The sequence below is a fragment of the Paroedura picta genome, chromosome 2 (genome assembly GCF_049243985.1).
Source record: "Paroedura picta isolate Pp20150507F chromosome 2, Ppicta_v3.0, whole genome shotgun sequence".
Lineage (NCBI taxonomy): Eukaryota > Metazoa > Chordata > Lepidosauria > Squamata > Gekkonidae > Paroedura > Paroedura picta.
The window spans coordinates 146,195,319-146,219,177 of NC_135370.1; the positions used below are offsets into that span (position 1 = coordinate 146,195,319).

General features: G+C 42.5%; 1 protein-coding gene across 1 annotated transcript in view; it reads right to left on the bottom strand.

Moving 5' to 3' along the window:
* Positions 1–8,255: 8,255 nt before the first annotated feature.
* NKX2-1 (NK2 homeobox 1) overlaps positions 8,256–23,859 on the bottom strand; it is a 45,303-nt gene continuing 29,699 nt past the window's right edge. The window contains exon 3 of the transcript XR_013228524.1: positions 8,256–9,221. The gene's annotated coding sequence lies outside the window, so the exon portion shown is untranslated. The remainder of the gene's footprint in view (positions 9,222–23,859) is intronic.

Here is a 23,859-nt window from a genome sequence, read left to right on the forward strand (position 1 = left end):
GGCCTCCTCCCTCAACAGCCCATGCTGCCCCAGGCAGCCACATGCTGCAGCACCCCACATCTGCCACAGCCTCTTCTGGTGTGCTGCCTGGGGCTGTGGATGTCACGTCCATACCCATTTCCATCCCAGGGGCTGCGCCAGAAGATGTGTCCCACATCAAAAAGTTCCACTGGGGTGGAAATCTCCCCCAAGCATCAACAGCTGATTCTGTGAAGGCTCAAGGCAGGTTACAGTGGATGAGTGATAGGGATGTGAGTGTCCTGCATAGTGCAGGGGGTTGAACTACATGACCCATGAGGTACCTTCCAACTCTATTATTCTATGATTCAGTGAATAGAGACTGGGTAGCATTACTTAATACCTATTCTATTTATTTTTTTAAAGAAACCTTTTGTTTGATGGTGTTTCACAACTTCAAGCCAAGCTGCAAGGCAATTTAATGCTTTTGAACCTGTACTTTTGTTGATATCTTGGCATTTGTAAACTAGGATATGAATAAAAATTTTCTTACCCGTAAGAAAAGAATACAATTTTTTAACTTTCTTGCACTCAAGAACCACAGTGACTATTTTCAGTGCTTCATCAGACGTCCAGAGCATTTTTGTTTGATCAAGAACTGGTGGAGGTATGATCTGAGCTATGTTTACAGTGCCTAGAATCATAGAATCATAGACTTCTGTGGCTGAAGTGTTCACATCATTTACATGGCTGGAGGTTTGTCAGATCACACATGAGTCCAACAGCCCTGATGTTTCTCTAAATGTATGCAACATCGTTCTGATACATTTAAATATTCCAAGTCATTTAATGGAAGCATTGGTACAAATGTATCTATTCACAGTTGGATAGAGCTCATTTAACAAAAGGTCTCTGGTATATTAATGTACCAGAGCCTTGGAGAGTGATTTTTCATTTCCATCCTTCAAACTTCTGCTATTCTATTCTGTCTTGCTCCATTTTTGGCCTCCAACTATACAGGGCTGCCTTTTGTGCTTTAATGTCTTCCAGTCAACCATTAGCAGTAAAACACATTTTCTTGCAACTCTGTCTTTTGTACTTTCCTACTTCCTTTTCTGGTTTGCAGCTAGAGTTGCATATATTGGTTCTGTTTAATTAAATGGCCATTTTCAAACTGCCTTTGTATTTTGTTTTAGTAACTGGTTGTTAATGGATTTTTTCTGACATTTCAGACAGACCTAACTTAGTAACCAGCTGCCTGCAGGGTTTATTTACCTATTCATACAAATTTGCTTGTGTTGGGTGAGCAAACCATGGGTTGAATTGTTTTTTAAGGTAATGGCTTTTTTCTGTTTTCTATCCATTCTTTGTGCTTCTGAATTGCTAGTGTGCTGGTTAGAATGTCCATAGCACTTCCTACAATGCCACTTCTCCCCTGCCCTGTTTCACTACATGGGTTTTTTTTAGAGCTTTAAAAAAATGTTCTAAGTTGAGCACTATAGCAGCACTTCAGGGCTATAGTAGCACCAGTGAGATGCCTTGACTCCATTGAGATACATTGAGATTGTGACTGCTGTTACCTAGAAACAAGAAGAGAGAAGTGGCTTATTGGGCAGTGGGTGATTGGGGTGACAGTGTATGTAGCAAACATCCTGATGTTCACCCACCCATATGACCCATCCATGCCAGACGTGATTGGCTGCTAAGTGACGTTGCCAAGTAGCTTGCTGGTATATATCTCAGGGAGGTAAACTTATCTCTCTTTCTCTTTCTCTGCAGTGGTTCAATTTCTGCTAGAGGTGCTGCTGCTGTTTATCAATGCTCCATATGTCCCTAAGTTTATGATGGCATTTTGACTGTTATGATTCTTTTTTTTATTTTTTGCGAATACCTCAACATATAATTACCCTAAGTTATGATTCTTTCTTATTGTTGCAAATGCCTTCAGTATACTTTCTTGTCCCTACAGTTCTATGTACGCCACTCCGAGATATTGTATGGAGGGGTGGTATATAAATCAAATAAATAAATAGCACACTTTGCTTTCATGGAGTGTTTCTGCACATCCTTTGTTGGTCTGTGCAGAAATCTAGGGCACGTTTGGTGAGTCCAAGTACTGCCGGTGGGCATCTTTAAGAGCACAGGCACTACTTATCTCAGCCCATACAGTCCCTCGTCACTAGTGGATCAACCCACACAGCACAAACTGGTGGAACAACTCTGTGGTGGCTAGCTGGAGTGATGAGGAAAAACCTGACTGGACAATTTCCAGGTGTCTCAGGTCACTTTCTTCAGAATTGCTGACACCTTGCGAGTGCCAAGTCATGTGCCCTTCTGCTCCTGTGGGGAAAAGACTGAGGATTGCTCTCTGATATTTCACCAATCAGGATTGCTACAGAGAACACCAAGAGCACTTTGGTATAGGGCTGTCCATGGTTTTTCTCTTAGTCAGAGTTGTGCCTGGCAATTGGTGGGGAGATCTTTAAAAAGAAAGTGTGACTTGGAAATGAAGTCAGAATAATAAGTAATGTTTCTGTATTTTCAGGTGGAGGTTTTTAACATATGACATCAATAATTTTCTAAAATGGCCTCTTGTTGTCTATATTGGACAGAAATACATGTCAGAAGATCAATGCTAAGCAGGGCAATGAATGGTGGGGTGTTCAGGGAATCCCACCCTAACAGTGAATAGAATCACAATCTCCCCACTTTTGATTGCTGATTGGGCTTATCCAATCCCACAGATCACCAGTTGGCAGGACAAAGAAAATGTTCAGTAGGTACCGCTCCAGAGCAAGGATGGTGGCTGAATGCGCCTTTGGAAGTCTCAAGGCTCAGTGGAGATGCCTGAATAACCTAGAATCATAGGGGTCATCCAGGTCATCTTGTACTGCTGAATGCAGGATCAGCCTAAAGTATCCAGGATAAGTATCTGTCCAGCTGCTGCTTAAAGACTGCCAGTGAGGGGGAGATCACCATCCCCTTAGGCAGCCAATTCCACTACTGAACTATTCTGACTGTAAAAAAATTTTTGCATGATATATAGCCAGTACAATTCTACACATAATTTAAAGCCTTGACTATGGGTCCTATTCTCTGCTACCAATAGGAATCTTTCCCTTGTTACCATAAAGGTTGCCCATAATAGAAGGGTTCCTCACACAGACACCTTCACGCACAGAAGCCCATGAGTGGACTCTGAGCAGGTTGGTACATGCCAAAACCAGCCTGGCAGAGACTGACTATGGAGTCAGGAGGGCCCCTCAACAAACCTAGGAAGCCAAGCCAGGCTTCATCTTGTTTGGCTTCACTAGTTTTCTTCTAGTGAAGATTTCTAGATTTCTTCTCTTGCCTAGAAAAGCCAGGCCAGGTTTCCATCTGGTCTGAACTGGACTGAACTGGTCTGAACTGGACTGAACTGGACTGAACTGGACTAGAACCTTATCTTCTACTTCCTGCTTGCCCAACTGACTAAATGTGTACATTATGGAAAACCATCCCCTCCCAGCCGAAGACCATTAAGACTATAAATAGGAAAGGTATTCCCCCAGGTACTAACTGCAACTTCTTTTGTCTCTTTTGTCCAGTGCAATTTCTGCCTAACAGCATCTCCTGCCCCTAAATCTTTCCTATTGCACTCCCCTCCCTTCCAGTCCTTCCTGATTAAACACTACAAAGCCATTAGTGACACATTATACCTAGCCAAGGTATTGTTCTGCTTGATGAGCTTACTCCATACCTCCTACTCTAATGACTTCATATGCCACCCACCCTATCAGATTCATCTATAACTCACAACCAATTATCAATCACTTACCTCCTAGTGGGCTGGCCCAGGGATTTCAAATTCTATATCAAGCCTTGCACATCCAATGTGTGTATGTGTTGTGTTGATCCCTCCATACCCGGCATCCTTTCTACTCCTGATATCGTCAACCCTGTGTCTGCTGCTTGGACACAAGACAGGTGCAGTGTGTCTCTTAATCTTTCCCCCTGTAGAACTTAGTGTGTATGCTTTTGCTTGTGTGTGTTTTGAATATACCCCAATATTTTCCCCAAATAAATCCTCTTGAGCATAAGCTTAATTGTCGTCTTCATTTAAGAAGGGTTTCTTCCAGAGAACGGACCCTGTAAAAATTGGTAGAGAAGATCCTGTGTTACCCAGCCTCTTGCTATATTTATGATTCCCGCCAGTTCCCTTTGAGGGATCCAGTTTGGGTAACACCTTGTCCTCCTCTAAGTGACTACCTTTCAAATTTTTAAAACAGCAATCATGTCCCCCTCAACCTCCTCTTCTCTAGGCTGAACCTTCCCAAGTCCCCTCAGCCTTTCCTCCCCAAGCCCCGAATCATCCTCATCACTCTTCTCAGAGGCTGCAGCCTCTCAATTTAGTCCATGTCCTTTTTGAAGTGAGGCCTCCCGAACTGTGCCAAGTACTCCAGGTGACAAATGTGGTATACAGTTAGATTAAGATATTTAGAAATATTTATGTGATGCTTCTGTTGATACAGCCCAAGACTGCAAAACCACGAACCTATTTCACTCTATCTGAGGAAGAGTGCTTGCAGGTGGAAGCTCATACTTTGAATAAAACTTTGTTGGTCTTAAAGGGACTGCTGGACTCCAACTTTGTGCTGCAGTTTCAGACCAACAAGGTGACCCACTTCAAACTAGCCTCTTTTGACATTGTTTGTTTACAACAACTACTTTCTCTAACCTGATTTACTACTAACAACTAAGTGCTTTTACCTAATTCATCACTAGCTGGGCTAATACTGTTAAGGGCTATTTTTTTATTTTATGTTTACTGGTAACATAGTTTGCCTGGCGGAAATCTTCATTTCTGTGAGGATGTTAACATTTCCCTTTATGTACTAAAATAAAAATGTATCTCGTATTTATGACACAATATTTTCATACCCTCTTGTCTTTGTGTGTGTGGGCACACACTCATTACAACCCAGGTCTGATGACCATCTAGTGTTCTTGGAAGGGTTTCCAGGCCCTTCCTGGCTAGAGAGGTGGAGGGTGGGAGGTTAAGGTTGCCAGCTCCAGGTTGGGAAGCTTCTGGAGACTTAGGGGTGGCACCTGGTGAGGACAGGGAATTCAGCCTCCAAAGCATTCATTGTCTCCAAGGGAATGGATACCTGTGATCTGGAGATGAGCTTTAAATCCAGGGGTTCCCCAGCTCCTAGATGGAGGCTGCAGCCCTAATTCAGGAAGTTTTGCATAAAGCTGGAAACCTGGTGCCAGTTTGTAGGGCAGGAAGGGGCGATTATGAACGGGATAAGGGAGGAATGGACAATTTTAACATCCAAGCAGCCTTCTTTTGCTTAAACTCTTTGGGCTAAATATGTGACTCATGAGTTTTTGCAGGCCTTTAAGAGGTGATCGTGATTGAGGGAAGGTGGGGGGACAGACCATTTAAAAACCTGAGCAGTCTTTCTTTAACCCCTCAAAATAGAGGTGGGGATGTCTCTCAGAGTCCACACTTCCTCTTTTCTCCTGAAAGCTTTTTGAAATTGTCCAGTTAGAAAGCAGGCTGCTACCAGTGCACTAAAATTCTCCAGCATAAAGGCAGGGAAATGTTGCAGCACATTCATTAAAATGGCAGCCTTCAGCCAGTGGGGTGTTTTGGGGAGGTAGACAGAATGCTAGTCATTCAGTTTGAAGGGGGACAAGGTTCTGGGATAATATAGAGCAACCACTTGGAGAACTTATTCCTCGTTAGAAGAGTGCTGGTATCCCTGGATGCCCAGGGACACTTCAGATTGGTTGCACTGGGAAAAAGTAGATAAGATTGTTTTCTTCTTTAGGCTGCAAGGCTGCTTTAATGGGGGAGGTCAACTAGACATTCCCAAAATATCACACCTTTATAGGCTTGCCAGCATCTCCATGGACACGGGCAGAGGTTGAAGAACACTGGGTTGTCAGATCCAGATGGGGAAACTCCTGGATATTAGTAGTCCATCCTTCCAAGCATCTATTTTGGTAACATGCCACCAGGAATTTGGCCATGTTCTTGGAGTCCTCCCTTTCTATGGAGGCCCAGATCACTAAAGTAGCCCAGATGGCATTTTACCAGCTTTGCCAAGCAGGGTTACCAGTGTCCTATCTGTCCCAATATCACCTAGCCACAATGATCCATGTGATGGTCATCTCCAGGCTAGATTTCTGTAACTCACTCTACAGGAGCCTGCCCTTGTCCCTTATCTGGAAATTATAGCTGGTACAAAATGCTGCTGCTAGGGTCAGGTTTAAGGTATTACGTTTGACCTTTCAGACCATATGCTGTCCAGGCCCTGAGGGACCATCTATTTCCCCATGTCCCGCGTAGGTCACTGTGCTCTTTAACAGCTATACAGCGGAGATCCCTAGACCATGTGAGGTCTGCCTGGCCTCAACCAGGGCCAGGGCTTCTTCAGCCCTGGCTCCAACCTGGTGGAATGAACTCCTGGAACAGCTGAGGGCCATTTGCTGGGAATGGCGGAATAGAAATTAATTAATAAAATAATGTAATTAATAAAATAAATACATATTTTATGTTAATGGTCCCTCCTCAAGTGATAGAGCCAGTCCCATTTGCCTGTCCTCTTAAGATGCAAGAATATATATATGTTTATATTACCTTGTTGTTCCAGTTAGAATTCTTAAATGCATCACTATAAAAGCTGAACAAATTGGGGAGGTGGGGAATGAATAGTGTTCCCACTTACTGCACCTAAATCTTCTAGGACGAAGTAATTTGGTTACTCCCATTGTTACAAAAAGGATATTCTCACATTGTGTTTCAGGATCTGTTGTGTCTCTTGTCCTGCCGAAGATCAAACATGAGGTCCAAGACAGGATCATAATCCTGAGAACACAATTGACCATGCATGGTCAGATCCTGTCTGCAGGATCCAGTTAGTTCAATGTGAAACGGACCTATAGTGTGCACTGGCAGGAAGATCTTTTGTTCTGTATTTGTATATAAGTTGGGTTTGTTGGTGAGTTTTAGTTCAGTTTTGCCTGTGCCATCTAATTGGGGTCACAATAAAGAGCTGAAATGAACTCCCAGTGTCCTGGTCTCTGAACCCACAGATCTAACAGGAAGTTTTGTATAGGGCATTTCAAATAGTGAGTGTGCTAATCAGCTGGTCCAGGTGGGCACCTCAGCTGGAGGAGGAAAAGGAAAAGCAGGAGGTGTTTCAGGAGCAGGGACCAGCAGCTGCAGAGCCCTCTCCTGCAGAAGAGGAGATGCCCTTAACTCATTATGCCCTTGACTCATTAGGCCAGTGGATGGGACAGCTAGGGGAAATAATAGCAGCCACTCACCAGCCTCCATTCCCTAACCTTAGTGTTCTTCCATGCAGGTGAGCAACCTGAACCACTGCCCACCCAGAGAGCTGCAGCAAGTGGTAAGCATCTTACTATAGCCATTTAAGAGAGGGGAGGGGACATGGCTTGCCCGGAAAGCCTGTGCATGGCATGCAGAAGGTTCCAGGCTCTATCCTTAATGTGCACAGATAAAAGACACAGGTGGTTAAGTGATGTTACAGAACCCCTGCCTGTCAGCTTGGAGAGACACTGTCAGTCTGAGTAGATGACAGTGTTTTTGATGCACCAAGGCAGCTTCAGGGGGTTGTGTGTGTTTGTTTTTTTTGCTGTGTATTCAGAATTACTCACTGATTACCTTAATTTTTAGCAGGTGTTTGAGACAACCCTGGTACTTTCATGGAGGTAACAGAGTATGTACCGTCCATGAGGAACCGGATAATAAATACTTGTAAGTTCAACATGCATTTTTTCTTACAGATGGAGATAAAAGATCATAATCCCCAGTCCCAGACACTTCCAAATGTGCCTTTTCCTTAACAGCAGCTCAGCTTAAAGCTGCCAGGAATGCAGTCAACCAACACCGTGAAATGCTGGCGAGACTGGAGCAGTTTGCGCAAAACCAGTACATGTGTGCATTGTTCATTACAGTTAAATGTTATAGGCTATTTTTTCTTCTTTTTGTCATTATGGTATAATTTCTTTTAAACCCAGCCGGTGTTGTGTTGTGATTGGCACTGGAGAAATATTCCGGAAGACGTGTGCATGTCAGCTGTGCAAACACAGCTCTTGCACCTTTCTTTCCTGCATATTCCTGTGCAGACATCCTGCTGTCAAAGCCTATTTAGATCAGTAGGCTCTGATTGGTGAAACTCTGCATAGGCTTTCTAAGGTGGAATTGAGCAGTGCTCCCTGTGATTGCTGCGGCGTGCTATCCCTAGGGATATTTATCTCAGCAAAAATCAAAGTAGCCATCAGTGTCCCCAAAGGCAAGATTTATAAAACCTTTTAGGAAACAAATGGTTTGAAATGACACAATGTACATTTTTGGAGGCAAGTAAACTGAAACTATCATGGGATCCAACTCACTGGAGAAAGCAATTATGCTAGGATTGGTCAGTGGTAAAAGGAAACCAGGCCAACAAAGAACACTATCATCGTCATCGTCATTGTTATCATTATTATTATTTGATTTATTTCCCGCCACTCCCTAGATAGGCTTGTGGCGGGTAACAGCAGTCTTAAAAACCCTAATTAAAACCCGCTAAAAGACATTAAAAATTCCCAACATGGTGGCAACAAATCCCAATCCCCCCCCCCAAGGCAATAGAGAGAATGGAGAGAGTGATGTCTACTTTGGACCTTCTCTCCAGTGAGGCACGCTCTACCTCACCGACCCCAGCCTCAACCATAGACCTGGTGGAAGAGCTCCGTTTTATGGGCCCTGCGGAAAGCTGACAAATCCCGCAGGGCCCGCAGCTCACCCGGGAGCTCATTCCACCAGGTGGGGGCCAGGACAGAAAATGGTTAGACATGATCAAAATGAACACTGGCCAGAGCAATATACAGCTAAAAGAAGCGGAGCAAGGTCAAAAGATGTGGCAACAGCTGTGCCATAGGATCTCCAAGAGTCAGACACAACTGAATGGCTAACACCATCATCATCAAACAAGGAAGCAGGAAAATAGCATTTGGAAAATATGCAGCCAATTTTAACGGTAGGAAACAGATTAGAGTGAAAGTCTCTTCCGATGTTAGCCTGCATTTCTCCACCTCCTCTGTTTTGGGTTGCAAGGTGCTGAAGTGGCAGGACCGTATGCTGTGGAGGGTTCTGTAGGTCCAAGTACATTTTTCCGGGGATCCATGGCTTGTTGGAGCATCTCCCTATCCCAAACGTACTCCTCCACCACTGTCATCAGCCTCCTCCTAGTGTTTCTGGTTATGATCTAAGCAAGTTACAAAATGCAAGTAATTAGGCAACCTGGGTAAATTCTGAACACATCAGTGATATGACAGTGATTGTTTAACCAGTAGAGGTTCACTTCCAAAATAGCATACAAGGTTCTTCTCTTTGTCTATTGAGGATAAACTCCTGTCCTTTAAGCTTGCCCAAATAAATGAATAAAAAGAAGCAGTTAAATAAATATATATACCTATGAAGACAGGTTCAGGTGGGGTTACCATGTTAGAAGGAGTAGAACAAAATCTGAGTCCAGTGGCACCTTTAAGATCAACAAAGTTTACATCTGGGTAGAAGATTTGTGTGCCTGAAATGCTTGTTAAAGTTCGTTGGTCTTAAAGGTGCCCTTGGAGTAATGATATGCTGCCTGACATTGGATTCTCAATCGCTGCCTTGTTTTAATACAGTTGTTGCTGTATCTTTTTGCACAGATAAATCAGAACAATAAAGATTTATTTGGTGGTCAGACAGGCAGTGAACAAAAAATAAGCCTGTATTCTGCCACTGTAAGTTTAAAGTTTAAGGACAAAACCACAACCCTGTAAAATAGGCAATGCACATAATACAAGCAAATGCAAGCACATAATACTATGCAAACTTAAACATGCACACTATATTCCTCTGTACATCAGCTATGGGAGAGTTCTTCCTTCCCACATCCTACCACAGTTGAAAAATGCATGCATGACTTACCAGGAATACTTGGGTGGATGTTCTCCAAGTTCACTGTTGTTGGAGCCTCATCACAAAACAGTTTTTGGGAAAGCACCCCTCATGATGAGCAAAAGAAGCTGAGCCACCATCTTCAAAGGTACCATCTTGTGGGCTTTGCGCTAGCATATGGATGCTGTGTAACTCTTTATAATAGGGCCATGTGGCTGGCAGGTTACCAGTTTGTGAACTGAACTACCACTCACTTGTACTCAAGCTGCAAAGTTTTTGTTTTTGTGTGGCATTCCTCAGGTGTCTGTTTATGGCCATGCCTGGACCTCTCCTCTGAAATCATCAGACAACAGCTAAGATTCTTGCGAGACAATGGTAGGGCTAGCTGGATTCTTTCCCCTCCCCCCAAATGCAAGAAGGTCAAGAGTTTCCTGCTCCTTCCAAGCTTACCCCTTTTGCTCCAGACATCTTCCCACAGCTGACCAACCAGACTAGCTTCACAGACAAGCACACAAACCACTCGTCAACTTCCCCCCATTTGCCTCCCTGAGCTACAGAAGATGTTTGCCACCCCTCCTTGGGCGGGGTCTCAGTGTCACCATCCATCAGAGGATCCCTGAATGTGGGGTCAGATCAAGTTCCTGACTCCTGGTGAGAGAGGGGGTGGGTGGGTAGGAGATTAGAACTCTTAATTAAAAACAGACCACCATCGGTCTAATGTATTAAGGGGTGTTTTTAAGGGGGGGCAATAAAATCAGAGCCCAGTAGCACCTTTAAGAACCGCTGCAAGACTTTTTGAGAGCGGTGGTATAGAAATGTGAGAATGAATGAATGAATGAATGAATGAATGAATGAATGAATGAATGAATCAATGAATCAATGAATCAATGAATGAACGAACCTGTAATCTACTTGGCAACAAGTCACTTACCAGCCGATTGCATCTGGGTATGGATGGATAAAACATTAAGATATTTACTAAAGACACCTTAGGTTACCAATATCTGTCATACCAGTCACTGATGACCTGAGTACCCACTGCCCAATGAGCTACTTCTCTCTTCTTGTATCCTGGTAACAACAGCCAATCTCACTGTATCTCAACATATCTCATTGGGGCCAGTATAGTACTGAGAGCCAACATGGTGTAGTGGTTAAATAGTGGCAGACTCTACTCTGGAGAACTGAGTTTGATTCCCCACTCCTCCATAGGCAGCCAGCTGGGTGACCTTGGGCTAGTCACAATTCTTTTAGAACTGTTTTCACAGAGCAGCACTCTTAAAGGCTCTATCAGCCCCACCCACCTCACAAGGTGTTTGTTGGGTGGAAGGAAGGTTTCTGCAAGCTGATTTGGGACTCCTTTGGGTAATAAAAAGCAGGGTATAAAAATTCTCTTCTTCTGTGCTGGCTTAGTGCTATAGTGGTGGGAGGGGGAAGCAGAACTGGTTGAAATAGCCACAGCACTCATTAACAGAAAGAAATTTGTGGTATGAAATTCCTGTCCCTGTATCACTGTCCTTAAAATCAGGCTAACAATGAATAACATCCGGTTTAGAATGACAATGTGACCCCCACCACCAAGTATTGTACAAGGAAGAGGAGAAAATTCAGTGTCATAAATGAAAGAGATTTCACTTACCTTTTGAACATTTTAATAATCTCTATTAACTCTAATTTGCTTGAATTAATCCTTGTGACATTTGATATCAGTAGATAATACCTATCACCTAATGAGGCCCCTGTGCTGTTTATTTTTATATCAAGATGATTCGTCTGAAGTTAGTCAGAGAGAGAACGATAGCAGAGATTGTGTGTGGAGATGGATCGGCAGGCCATCCAGAGACAATAGGACTGAAAATCGTTATCAGATCAGCCCGTGAATGACTGTGTGGATTCATTAACTGCACATCATAAAACGCAGGCTTTTAATTGCATGTTCTCCTGTGTGTTCCTCTGCGTCCTTTATTACACTCTCTGCATTAGACTTTGCTCACTCTCCTTTTGTGTCCTGAGGTGAGATGTACCAGGTGCCTTTTCTGAGGCAGCACCTCCTTCCACTCCATGCCCCAGAGAAATCCGCCAGATTCCCTTCCCTCAGCAAGATTCTTATTCAAAGAGTGGGGGTAGAATGGGGTTCTTTCCTTCAGAACATTTTGAAAATTATGTATCATTTTGAAAATCATTTCGTTGTATTCTTATTATTTTTATGTCAGCCATTTTGTCTATAAATGTACAGAAAAGTAAGTAAAAATAAAGGATTTTAAAAAATCATTGGAATGGTGGCTTGTGAAATGGATATGAAAGGGATAAATAAGCATTCTCAGTTGAAGTAAAGTCTCCTCTCTGATTTTTCTGTACAATACAGGAGTTACTTTGTGTAAATGGAGAACTTTTCCCCTTTGTTAAATAGTCTTTGACTATCACTTGCACTGAGGGTTTTTAATGTTTCTGTTGATGGGTCAGCTACTTGAACAGGAATGCCTAACAACCTGTTTTTCAGATGAGAACCAGACACTGCATAGTGCTTAGCACTGTGAGGAAGAAGCAAAGGAAGCTCTCTGTAAGTGATCTGCATTGGCCATTGCAGCAGACAGAATGCTCTCTGGAACACTCACACTTCCAGAGGAAGAAGAAGAGTTGGTTCTTATATGCCACTTTTCTCTATCCAAAGGAGGCTCAAAGCGGCTTACAGTCGCCTTCCCTTTCCTCTCCCCACAACAGACACCCTGTGAGGTGGGTGAGGCTGAGAGAGCCCTGATATCACTGCTCGGTCAGAAGAGTTTTATCAGCACCATGGTGAGCCCAAGGTCATCCCACTGGCTGCATGTGGGGGAGTGCAGAATCAAACCCGGCATGCCAGATTAGAAGTCTGCACTCCTAACCACTACACCAAACTGTGCATATCTCTTTTTTTCCTGTGTTCAATGTACATACATGTATCATTTTTATTGGAAATATTCTATTTCCCCAAATGCCTTAGAAATCTAGCTTTCTAATACATGATTTAAAACTCATCCCAACCAAGTTTCTATTTTCTTTGTGGGCTGGGAGGTGGCCCTGAAAAGAAATTGGGAGAGGATATACATGTAATGAAATAATAACACTAGTTAGGCAGGCAGATAGATTGGTGGGTGAATGTTTATGAAAATCTATACTTCCTTTTTCAGCTTTCTCAGGGATCCCTCTTTTTTTTTCACCAGCTCACAGTTTTAGCTAACTCTCCACCTTCAATCATCTGTACTCTGTTAGCAAAATCATTTGATTATGCACTAATACAAAAAAAAATGTTACCTTCCCAGATAGAAAATGTTTGGCACCTTTAAGGCCAACAAAGCTTAACTCTGAGTATAAGTTTTCATTTGCATGCATGCTTCTTCAGATATACCAAGAATTAAACTTCGCTGGTTTTAAAGGATTAAAATTTGTTGTTCAATGTCTACCCACCTTAAGCAGAGTTGCAGGGTGAATTGTAGCTGGCTACTAAACAAGCAGGTAGTAAGAAACTCTCCCTGTTTAGCTAATGATATATCCTATATAAGCAGACACATCACTGTTCTATAAAAATAAATGGATTAGCATGTGTGAATTACTACTCTAGCATGTCAGTACACTGGGTGTCATTCTTTCTCTCTTAAAACAATTCTAACTGCTGTCTGAACGCAATTACTTCTCCTTTCCATGGTGGTTTAAACTAAATAAGAAAAAAATTAGTGCTGTTTTCAACTTCCTCCCCCCCACCCCCAGGCCTCTTTCTGTCTTCATTTGAAATGGTTGCATGCAACCGAGCAATGAAAACAATAACTCATCAGAGAACATTAATGGTTTTCTTGCTATCACTTGGTATTAAGTCATTCCCAGGCTCGGAGATCTCTGTAAAACCGCAGCCACTGAGGCTACTCTGTAAAGCTGAGCGCTATTAAACTTAAATGGTCAAACGAGGGGAACAAAGCGTCTCTACACATCTTTAACCAGAGAGCACATTCTTAGGTAGCACCATAATTAGTAAATTGTTTGTACAATTCCTAATTTCATGATTTAAGTACGTGTGACTAAGTTATTGTGACCTGTTGTCAGGACAAATAAATCTGATCCAATTCTAAAAACAAATAGAGCCTCTTCCATCAGATCTGTTGTTTTATGTAAAGGCATAGTAATGTCTCTTATCTACTGATCCAAACTCTTCGGATTCAGCAATCAAGACTTCTTTCTTTGATGTGATGACAATCTTAATTTGTATGTCTTATGAAGATTATTCATGTCAGAATGTCTGTTCACATCTTGGGCCACTGACAATGATCTTATGGCTGCTTGTTTGAACAAGTTTATATAAATAAAGAACACATAAGATCCTGCAGAACCAGATTAAGATTTTATAATGTTTATGAGAGTGAAGAAAGATCAAAATTACACAAGAATTCAGTACAATCCAAAGATAAATGTAAATAGTAACTAACACATGTTCAATTTCTTCCCAGCCTACATACATTTGGATTAAGCAGGTAAAATCCTTCTAAAAGCAAACATTTCCTTTATTCAAGCCATTTATTTAGATGTGATACTTGCTAATGAAGCAACCTTTCTTTCTAGGTAGCAATGGTGAATCTGCACAAGGAACTAAAAGGCAGTTTTCCTATTAGTCTAGTGATCCCTTATGTAAAAATGACTTTTACAGGATGATTTGTTAGTATATTAATACTGAAGTGTAATGTTAAAGAACTAAAGTTTTGTCAATTAAAATAGATATCATAAATGTGTGTGTCTATGTCTACATGAAAAATAGATGGATATATTTCTCATAATATCTTTTGTAGTTACAGCAAAAGCCCAAATAACTGGATGTAATATTTGCATAACACATAAAAGATTCCCTTATTTAAAAGTTGATTTTTCATTAAAATATAAACAAATTAACTGGATATTTGCCTTGCTTTCTGCATTGAATTAGATGATGGTTCTGAAATTGTTTTTCTCCATTGGAGTTTGGAAATTAATAACAGCATGATGATGATTCTATGCTATAGGTATTTGTCTAAAACCAACCAAAACTTATTTGGGATTTGATTTGTAGAGGTCCCTCCACCCCCTTCAAATAACAAGCAGATTCATGATGCGAAGTACTTTGTCTTTGAAAGCCAAAGTCCTTATACTTCCTCTGCCTAATTAATCCCATTCCAAAATGCCATTCACTTTTTCCCAATAAAGGTGGCTCTGTCCAGGGTGACTAGGCACATTTACGATAAAGAGATAGACCTCTCTTAAGATTATCTATTTTGCGAGCAATACTAAACAAGAAGCACATAATTTTAATATGGAGCTTTTCTCATGCTGAATCGTTTTTGTTGTCCTTAAATAAGATATGGTGTTTTTTTAAATAGCAATTTCTAATACAGTATTTAAGCATTTGTAAAACTATAAAAGAGCTGAAACAAGGCTGTGTTCTTAATATTTACAAATGCAAAATTTGATTTCTGTATTATGTGGGAACAGCACCATAGTTTTGTTTTTGGGGTGTTATTCTTTTTAGGGAAAAGGTGCAATATATGTTGCAAAACTGATTTTAACCAAAAATTAAACCATTTTGGAACAAATTGCACTCAGTTTGAGAGGAAAACACCAGATCATAGTCCTATAGAAACAACAAATTACGCATACCTTCTGGAGCCAGATTACTTACAAGCTAATTAAAATATGCTATTTTTACTTTATGAATCAAATGTGAAGCACAAATAATCTCAGAGAAGAAGAAAACTATGAATGCATTTTCCCATCTGCTACCAAGATTTTGGCTCCTGAGGATAAAACAGGGAGTTAAATCTGATGCTATTTGAGGATATTAAGCCAAGTGCCAATATTGCCTATATATAACTTTGCTCAGGATATGTTTAATATAAACATAATTGATGCAGTATAGCACTTCATTACTTGTAATGCATTAACTCAGCCGCTTTAACATGAGGGGTTGACAGGAAAGGAAAAAACAGTTATCTTGTAAATAAAAAGCACATGAAATTACAATAAAATGCACACTGAAGATCCACTTCCAAACAGTAAATACAGCTAGATAATGTGCAGCCTGATCCACAGCCCAGTTAATCCTGAAGTGCTTGGATTTTAGCCAATTTTGTCCCATTTGTTTCACTGGGACTAAATCAACATAAGTAAATCCAACCGCTTTTGGCATAACTCGGGTGTGTGTGGCTTGCCCTAGAAGAAAAAAATAAGATGCCAAGCAAATAGGACCACAATCAGGAATGGTCAATGGCTTATTCTGTTCTTTGGCAAAAGAGCTTCAAGCCTCCTTTCATTTGATATTGGAAAGATTCATTGTGATGCCTCTAGATTTTGAATGGCTAAAATGTTTATCTTCTGGCCGGTTTCTGCACCAAGCTAAGCATGTGGGAAATGTTTACTCTAAGGCTCAGTTAGAATACGGCCGTAAGAAATGTTGCAGAGCGGCCGGGGATGACTAGAGCTAATTAACTGCAATGCTCCAATTCTTGTTCTCATTTTAAGCAGGGACATACTACACAATACCTTTTATCTGGCTTTCAATTGAGAGTTTCTTTTAAAAAACAGATGAACACTTTTGGGGTTCCCAAAATTCCAAGCCATTTTCTCCTGGCAATGTTAATAATTCATCTCAGTGTTTATTTGAAGTTACAGGGTCATTCTTCAGACTTTGGAAAATCTCACACATAGACAGAAAACGAGTTACTTGTTTTCCAAATCTCCATTAAATGCCTCTTTCTTCAGAATATGGCCGATATAAGAATTGATTTTCATTTTTTCTTCTTTTTTTGGAAGGCTCGATCCCATCATTTATTAAACATGCCTCTTGCTTAATCATCCAATCTCTAGTTGAAAATTAAAAGCAAACAATTTAGAACCCAAGTTGGACCAAAGAATTTCCCTCCCAAAACCAAGCAATCCAAGAAGCTTTAGGAAATCTTTAGAGATTTGTAGTATCCTGCAGATACACCTAGACATTGTATGGGACCCAGCACCCTAAGCTTCTAGTTTTTCCTTGTTCTCATTCCGTATCTATGACTCAGTATCTATGACTGTAGAAAAAACAGTACAGCAATATTTTGGGAATTTCTGTATCAGTTTTGCACTGAAGGTGTTAAGTTGTATGTCCCCATCCCCAGAATGAGACAATGCAAAAGCTAAAAGTATATACCAGTTCTTTGGGATGCTGTGCTCCCAACAATTTCTGATTATATCTGCAAAGGATATTAGTGCTTCTCAATATCTCACCTGTCAAATCTAAACTGTATTTGCCTCACTGCAATAGTAGCACTCATCAAACAAATACAAGTTTCCAGACTTGGATCTCTCATGGCAGGATTCAATGGGCTGAAGGCAACAGGACAGGGTATTTTTGTAATTCCATTTTAATCCTATGAAATTTCCCATTTATGCCCCTCTGTGATGATTCCATGTGTGAATCATGAGACTGTGGTCAGTATCACGGCAGGGGTAGACAAACTGTGGCCCTCCAGATGTCCATGGACTACAATTCCCATGAGCCCCTGCCAGCGAATTGTAGTCCATGGACATCTGGAGGGCCGCAATTTGATTACCCCTGGCTTACGGTGTGTTGCTGCAGAGTTGTGTGTTCCTCTCCCAGCTGGGCTAGAATTTTTTCAGGACTAGCATTGATTTTGTTTTGGCATGAATTTTTTGAGAAAGTGTATAGATTCTTTGCCTGTTTTCAAGAAGACATGCAAGTCTATGGTACCTCCTGCTCAGCTTGCTGTTGGGATTATTGGGAAGGACATTGTTAAGGAAAGGGTGTTGATGCTGGTTGGCTGTACTTATAGTGATATATGATGGTTTGTTTTGTAGGCTCATGCACTTCTGCCATATCAGCTTTTTGTTGAGAGAAAGATGAGATAGAAACTTTTTAATGCACAAATAAATGTGTAGCTGTGAGTAAAGCAGCATTCACCTAACTGGCTATACCAACAGTTCCCTAAATCACTGTGGTTGGATGAAACTGAATCCTGTTGAATGCAGCAGACTTTGTTTCTGCATTATATGCTCAGTGTTATGTAGATATATTCACGAGTTTAATTGATCAGTCTGTGCAATCCAGTTCAGTGCCTGCTTACTCAGAAGTAAATCTAACAGTGGTGATTACTCCCACGTACATGTGCAAGTTAGCACTAGCTGATTAATTGGCAGATGCCAATTTATTGATTTTTATTTACTTTCTATCCTGTCTCTCACACCAATGGTGACCCAAAGCAGCTTATATCATTCTCTTTTCCTCCATCTGATCTTCTCAAAACCCCTTTGAGGTAGGTTAGGCTGAGAATGTGTGACTGGCCCAAGCACACCCAGCAAGCTTCCACAGCACAAGCAGGGATTTGAACCTGGCTCTCCCAGATTCTTATTTGACACTTTAACCACTGCATCAGTGGTTGTGCAGTGGTGGATGAAAAAGGAATTGCTAAAGTCGGTCTATCTTTCTGATGGGATGACAGTTTTTAAGGATTACAGTCCAAGCTATCATATTTTGATTTAAGGATCCTTCTTTTGAGGCATTGTTAATAGGATAAGCTGGCGACAGTGCTATCCTAAGAACGCTTTCTTGGGAGCAAGCCCTAGCAATTAAATGGGACTTCCTTCCAAGGAAACATGAGTACTCTCTCTGAAGGCAGGACACTGATCAACTGGGAGGGGGGAGATCTGTAATCAGGTGACCTTTCAAATTATTCCATCCTGGGGCTGATGGAAGTATTTTGTGGTTTCAACAGATGAAATGCAAAATAAGAGAGGTTGCATTTTTGACAGAAATAATTTATGTTAGTGAAAGGGTATGCAAACTGACCTTTGAAAGCTGAAAGCTATATATACTTTCTCAATAAAATCTTCTTTAATTGGCTATAAAGAGAAAACAAGGGAAGGTGGTATAGCCTGATCTCATCAGAACTCAGATACCTAGATGGGAGCCCACCAAGGAAGACTCTGACAGGAAGGTAGTGGCAAACCGCCTCTGCTTCTCACTTGCCTTGAAAACCCTTTGCTGGGACTCCCATAAGTCAGTTGTGACTTGAAGACACTTACAAACATATAAAGAGAAAATAGTAGCTTGCTAATGCAAGCATATTCAAGGGCTCTGAAGAAAGACTGAATGGCAAAACCTTTGTTGCCCAGCCATGTAGACTATTACAGCTGGCCTGTTCGTTGACACAGTTATTGTATAGCATCTTCAGGAATCCTGATATTAAACATAGGTAATCTGCCTTTTGGTGTCAAATTACACATCCTGGAGTTTCAGTGTTACTTCTCATTTCACTTTCAATAGCAGGTCATTTATCTTTGATATCAGTCAAATATTGTTTGCTGTCCTAGGAATTTCCAATTTGGTCATTCATTGTATCTGGGGGGGGGGGCACTGTTGTTTACACACTTTGTTGTTTTGGGTTTTTTTCCCCCACAAAGGGGTTTCCGGGGGCCCAGTGTAAGTAACCTTGCACTAAAGCTTTTCTAGTTACACCTTTATTATATTCTGTAGTATATCTATTTCTATGATTTAGTGAGCCTCTTGTGGCGCAGAGTGGTAAGGCAGCACACATGCAGTCTGAAGCTCTGCCCATGAGGCTGGGAGTTCGATCCCAGCAGCCGGCTCAAGGTTGACTCAGCCTTCCATTCTTCCGAGGTTGGTAAAATGAGTACCCAGCTTGCTGCTGGTGGGTAAACGGTAATGACTGGGGAAGGCACCGGCAAACCACCCCGTATTGAGACTGCCATGAAAACGCTAGAGGGCATCACCCCAAGGGCCAGACATGACTCGGTGCTTGCATAGGGGATACCTTTACCTTCATTATTTAGTAGGAGAAGTGTGTGTGTATGTGTGTGTGTGTGGGGGGGGGGTAGCTAGATGGGATAGAAATCTCCAAACAGTCCAAATAATTACATGACAGGATAGATCAGGGGTAGTCAAACTGCGGCCCTCCAGATGTCCATGGACTACAATTCCCAGGAGCCCCCTGCCAGCGATTGCTGGCAGGGGGCTCCTGGGAATTGTAGTCCATGGACATCTGGAGGGCCGCAGTTTGACTACCCCTGGGATAGATTCTGCACTAAACAAGATGCATTACGGTAGCTTAACCACAAGAGGCAGCAGGTTATTCAGAATGACTGAGCTCATTGTTTATTAGCAGGGCAGTCCTAACCAGAATAACCACCTGCCTAAGTCCAATGCAGTCAATGCACCTCGAAAGGGATAACTCTGCTTGGTATTGCACTGTGGATTAGGATCATTTTTAAAGAAGAGTTCAGATGGGCTCAAAAATTAGCTCTGTGAATTGAGTACCAGTATGGGGAAAGGCCACCATGACTGGGGACTTCATGCAATATTTTGTCCCATTGTCCCATATTCCAAATCCACCATCATATGACCTTTATGAGGAGGAAACATTAGCAGTAGCAGCAACTCTTAATAGCATCTTTGTCACAATACACACAGGAGACCAGCATGAATTTCAGGGTAGAACCTGTTGAACGCTGAAGCTCTCATCATCAGAAGCAGATGGGGGTAACTGAGAAAAGGGCCTAGAATTAAAGTTGGGGTACTCCAAACCCATGTCAGCCCCAGAACAACTCATAAGAAGAAAATAAGACAAAGACAAATAAGGCAAAGAGAACCTGTGCTCTTTACTGAGGTGCATGGGAAAATACAGAGTGAGCAATAGGGCAAGAGCCAAGGGGGTACTGGCCTTTGGCTCTTAACCTGCAGTTCATTGATTTTGGCCCTGTTCAGCCTTAGTTGCCTCCAGAAAGACCTTCTCTCTCACCTTAGACTGGTGAACTTAGCCCATTCAGAAAGGGAATAGCTAGAAAAGGATGGACTTGTCCTGTGCTACCTATTTCTGAATACATTCTCTCTCTCTCTCTCTCTCTCTCTCTCTCTCTCTCTCTCTCTCTCTCTCTCTCTCTGTGAAACTGTGTGTGTATACAATTGAAGCCTAAAAAGAGTGCTGAAGTTATGGCTTCCCTGTTCAAAACACCAGCCAAATGATATCTGAGCCTGAATATTTGATTTATATCAACCCTCCTTTCATAAGAACATAAATGGTTAGAATTATATTAAGGGATCCATTATGTTTTTATATTTAAGAGATCCATTATGTTTCTATATTATTATATTGTTATATTGTTTTTTAAAAAGTTGTTACCCACTCTGTGCAATAAAGGGTAGCAGATAGGCAGACAGACAGACAGTTAAAACCATTTCACAGTATTAAAAACAAAGCCATCTGTAACAAAGCCACGGCATAAATAAAACAGTAAGTGGGGTTGGGGTGGGCCGAGTCCAGAATCGAAATCCCAGATTGGCCCCTTGCCCCCCGACTGACAAGCGCTTGTCAGTCTGGGGCCAAGGGGCCAATTGGAAAGCACGCACAGAGCGCCTTCCGACTGGTCCCTTGGCCCCGACCAGATGACGGAGGAGCAAATCGGATTGGCCCCTCCAATTTACGCCACAGTTGGGAGCCGCACAGCGGCTCCCAACCCGCCTACACCCCAACAAAAGCAGCAGGTAGGCCAGGCAATTGTGGGGAAGGCCGGTGGCCGCCACAGACTGGGGCGGGCAGGGGAGGCTTCAGCGTGGCCATCCCTTTATCTCCTTACTCCCTCCCATCCATCCCTTTCTCTTCTACCTTTCTTTCTTTCTTTCTTTCTTTCTTTCTTTCTTTCTTTCTTTCTTTCTTTCTTTCTTTCTTTCTTTCTTTCTTTCTTTCTTTCTTTCTTTCTTTCTTTCTTTCTTTCTTCCTTCCTTCCTTCCTTCCTTCCTTCCTTCCTTCCTTCCATCCCTTTATCTCCTTTCTCCCCTTCTCTCTCTCTTTCTCACTTTCTCTCTCTCTCTCCCTCTCTTTCTCCCTTTATGCCTGCCTGCCTGCCTGCCTGCCTCCCTCCCTCCCTTCAATGTTCTGGACACTGCATCTTTCTCCTCCCTCCCTTCCTTCAAACCCAAGACTTCAAACCCTTCCTTCACACCCAAGAGCATTACACTCCACCATCACACCATGCTAGTGCCCGTTGTATTTCCTGCTACAACGGGCTTAAGCTACTAGCTGAATATAAACTGCATAAAAACAGGCATAAAAAGAGAAGCAGACCACTTAAAAGCTGTAAGATAAAACCCCTACTTAAAATCTTGGGTTAAAAGATGTGTTATGGCCCGGTGTCTAAATATAAGTAACACAGGCACCAGGCAAGCCTCAAGGGGGATGTCATGCCAGGGGCGAGGTGCCACCACCGAAAATGCCATCTCTAGCCACTGCCTGCCTCACCTCTAGGAAGGGCACAGAGAGCAGGGCTGAGCTTTGATAGTACTTTGACCCTGTTTGCATCTGTGATACTGCCCCTTGTAACCTGAGGGAGGCTAGATGGCTAAAGTGGTTGTTGTGCTGAACAGGAGAAGAGTCTGCCCTCTTTTCTTCCCCATTCAGCTTGGACCAATCTAATCCAAAATACTGAGTGGAACATTGGAGGGGGGGGAGGGGAGACCCTGAGGCAGTTTAATATCCAACACCCAACTGAAAAGGGGGAGTTGAATTCTGGAGGGAAAAGAGATAGGCAGGAAACCCAATAGGGACATTAGACTACTGTTTAGACAGGCAGGGTTTGGGTGCTGTGCCTGGATAAGAACAGTGAAGTCTAGTTACAGGTTACACATCTAAGATTTTTAAGAGTTCATACTTTATAACTGCTAAACAGCATCTCCCAACTCTGGTGACTTGCATCATCTACCACACTAGAGTGGAAAGATATCAAATGTCACACTTATAACTTTAATAAACTTAACTGTGTTTGTCACTTTGACTCCTGTGTTCTCCACAACTTATGTAACCCAAAGGAAACTCTTTAGTATCCAGTGTAAAGTGATCCCGATTGGTTTCTACTGTGCCCTCTGTTTTAAGAATTAAGGGATCCTGCATAAAGAAAAGAAAATCCACTTTGCCTCAGCCTCCTAAAGCTGAAGGTGGACCTGTAGTAGATGAGAGAGTCCACAACCTTCCGGGCTGAGGGACTTGTTTTAGGGTGATTAAAATTAAAAATGAAAGGCCTGGAGGGGTTGTAGCAGTTATATCCACCACTGCCTGTATTCTGGATAAAAAATTGAAAAGGAAATTATGCCAACTCAGAATTATAACAGGAATTCACCAGACAGGAATTTGTATTCTTATTCCTGAGTTTGTATGAGAATCAAGGCCCAAAGTGTTTGCTGTCAAGCTTCGTTTCTTCTAGTCTTCCCTGCCAGTTCCTTTGGGATGTTTGTGTAGCATCTCTAAACAGCCTGGGACCATCTATCTAAGGCAGTGGTCCCCAACCCCCGGTCCGGGGACCGGTACCGGTCTGTAGAACACACCGGGCCGCGGCTCCTCCTCGTCCTCCTCCCCAGCTGCTGCCTCGGGGGCTGCCCTGCCACTCTGCTGCTAGCTCACCTTTGGTGCTCTCCAGTGGCCGCCATGGCTGGGGACCTCCCTCGGCTTGACACTGCACAGCTGCTGCTGGCAGCGCCCCCCAGCAGGCGGCAGGAAGTCAGGGGCGCCGGCGGAAAGCTAGTGGAACAGGGGCTCAGGCGGTGGTGGTGACATCCCTTGGCAAAAGACTACCCCCCCCAGGCCTCAGTCCCCGGTGATAAAAAGGTTGGGGACCACTGATCTAAGGAACTGGCTCTCTCACTGTCACTGCCCTTGTATGCTGCACTCATCACCATCTAACTTGGTGGTGCCAGACCCCCAAGTAGCCCACTTGGCTACTGTCCTTACTTGGTGGATGAGTTTCAAGCCCTGTGGAACCCTCCAAGCTTCTACAGGGCTTGCAAGTAGTCTTGTTCAGAGAGGCCTTCTTCTGATCTTGTTCTGTTGAACCTCCTACAACTCCACCTATTCACGTCTTTATATTTTATTGATTATTTATGAATTAATAACCAGTGTCTGTTTTTC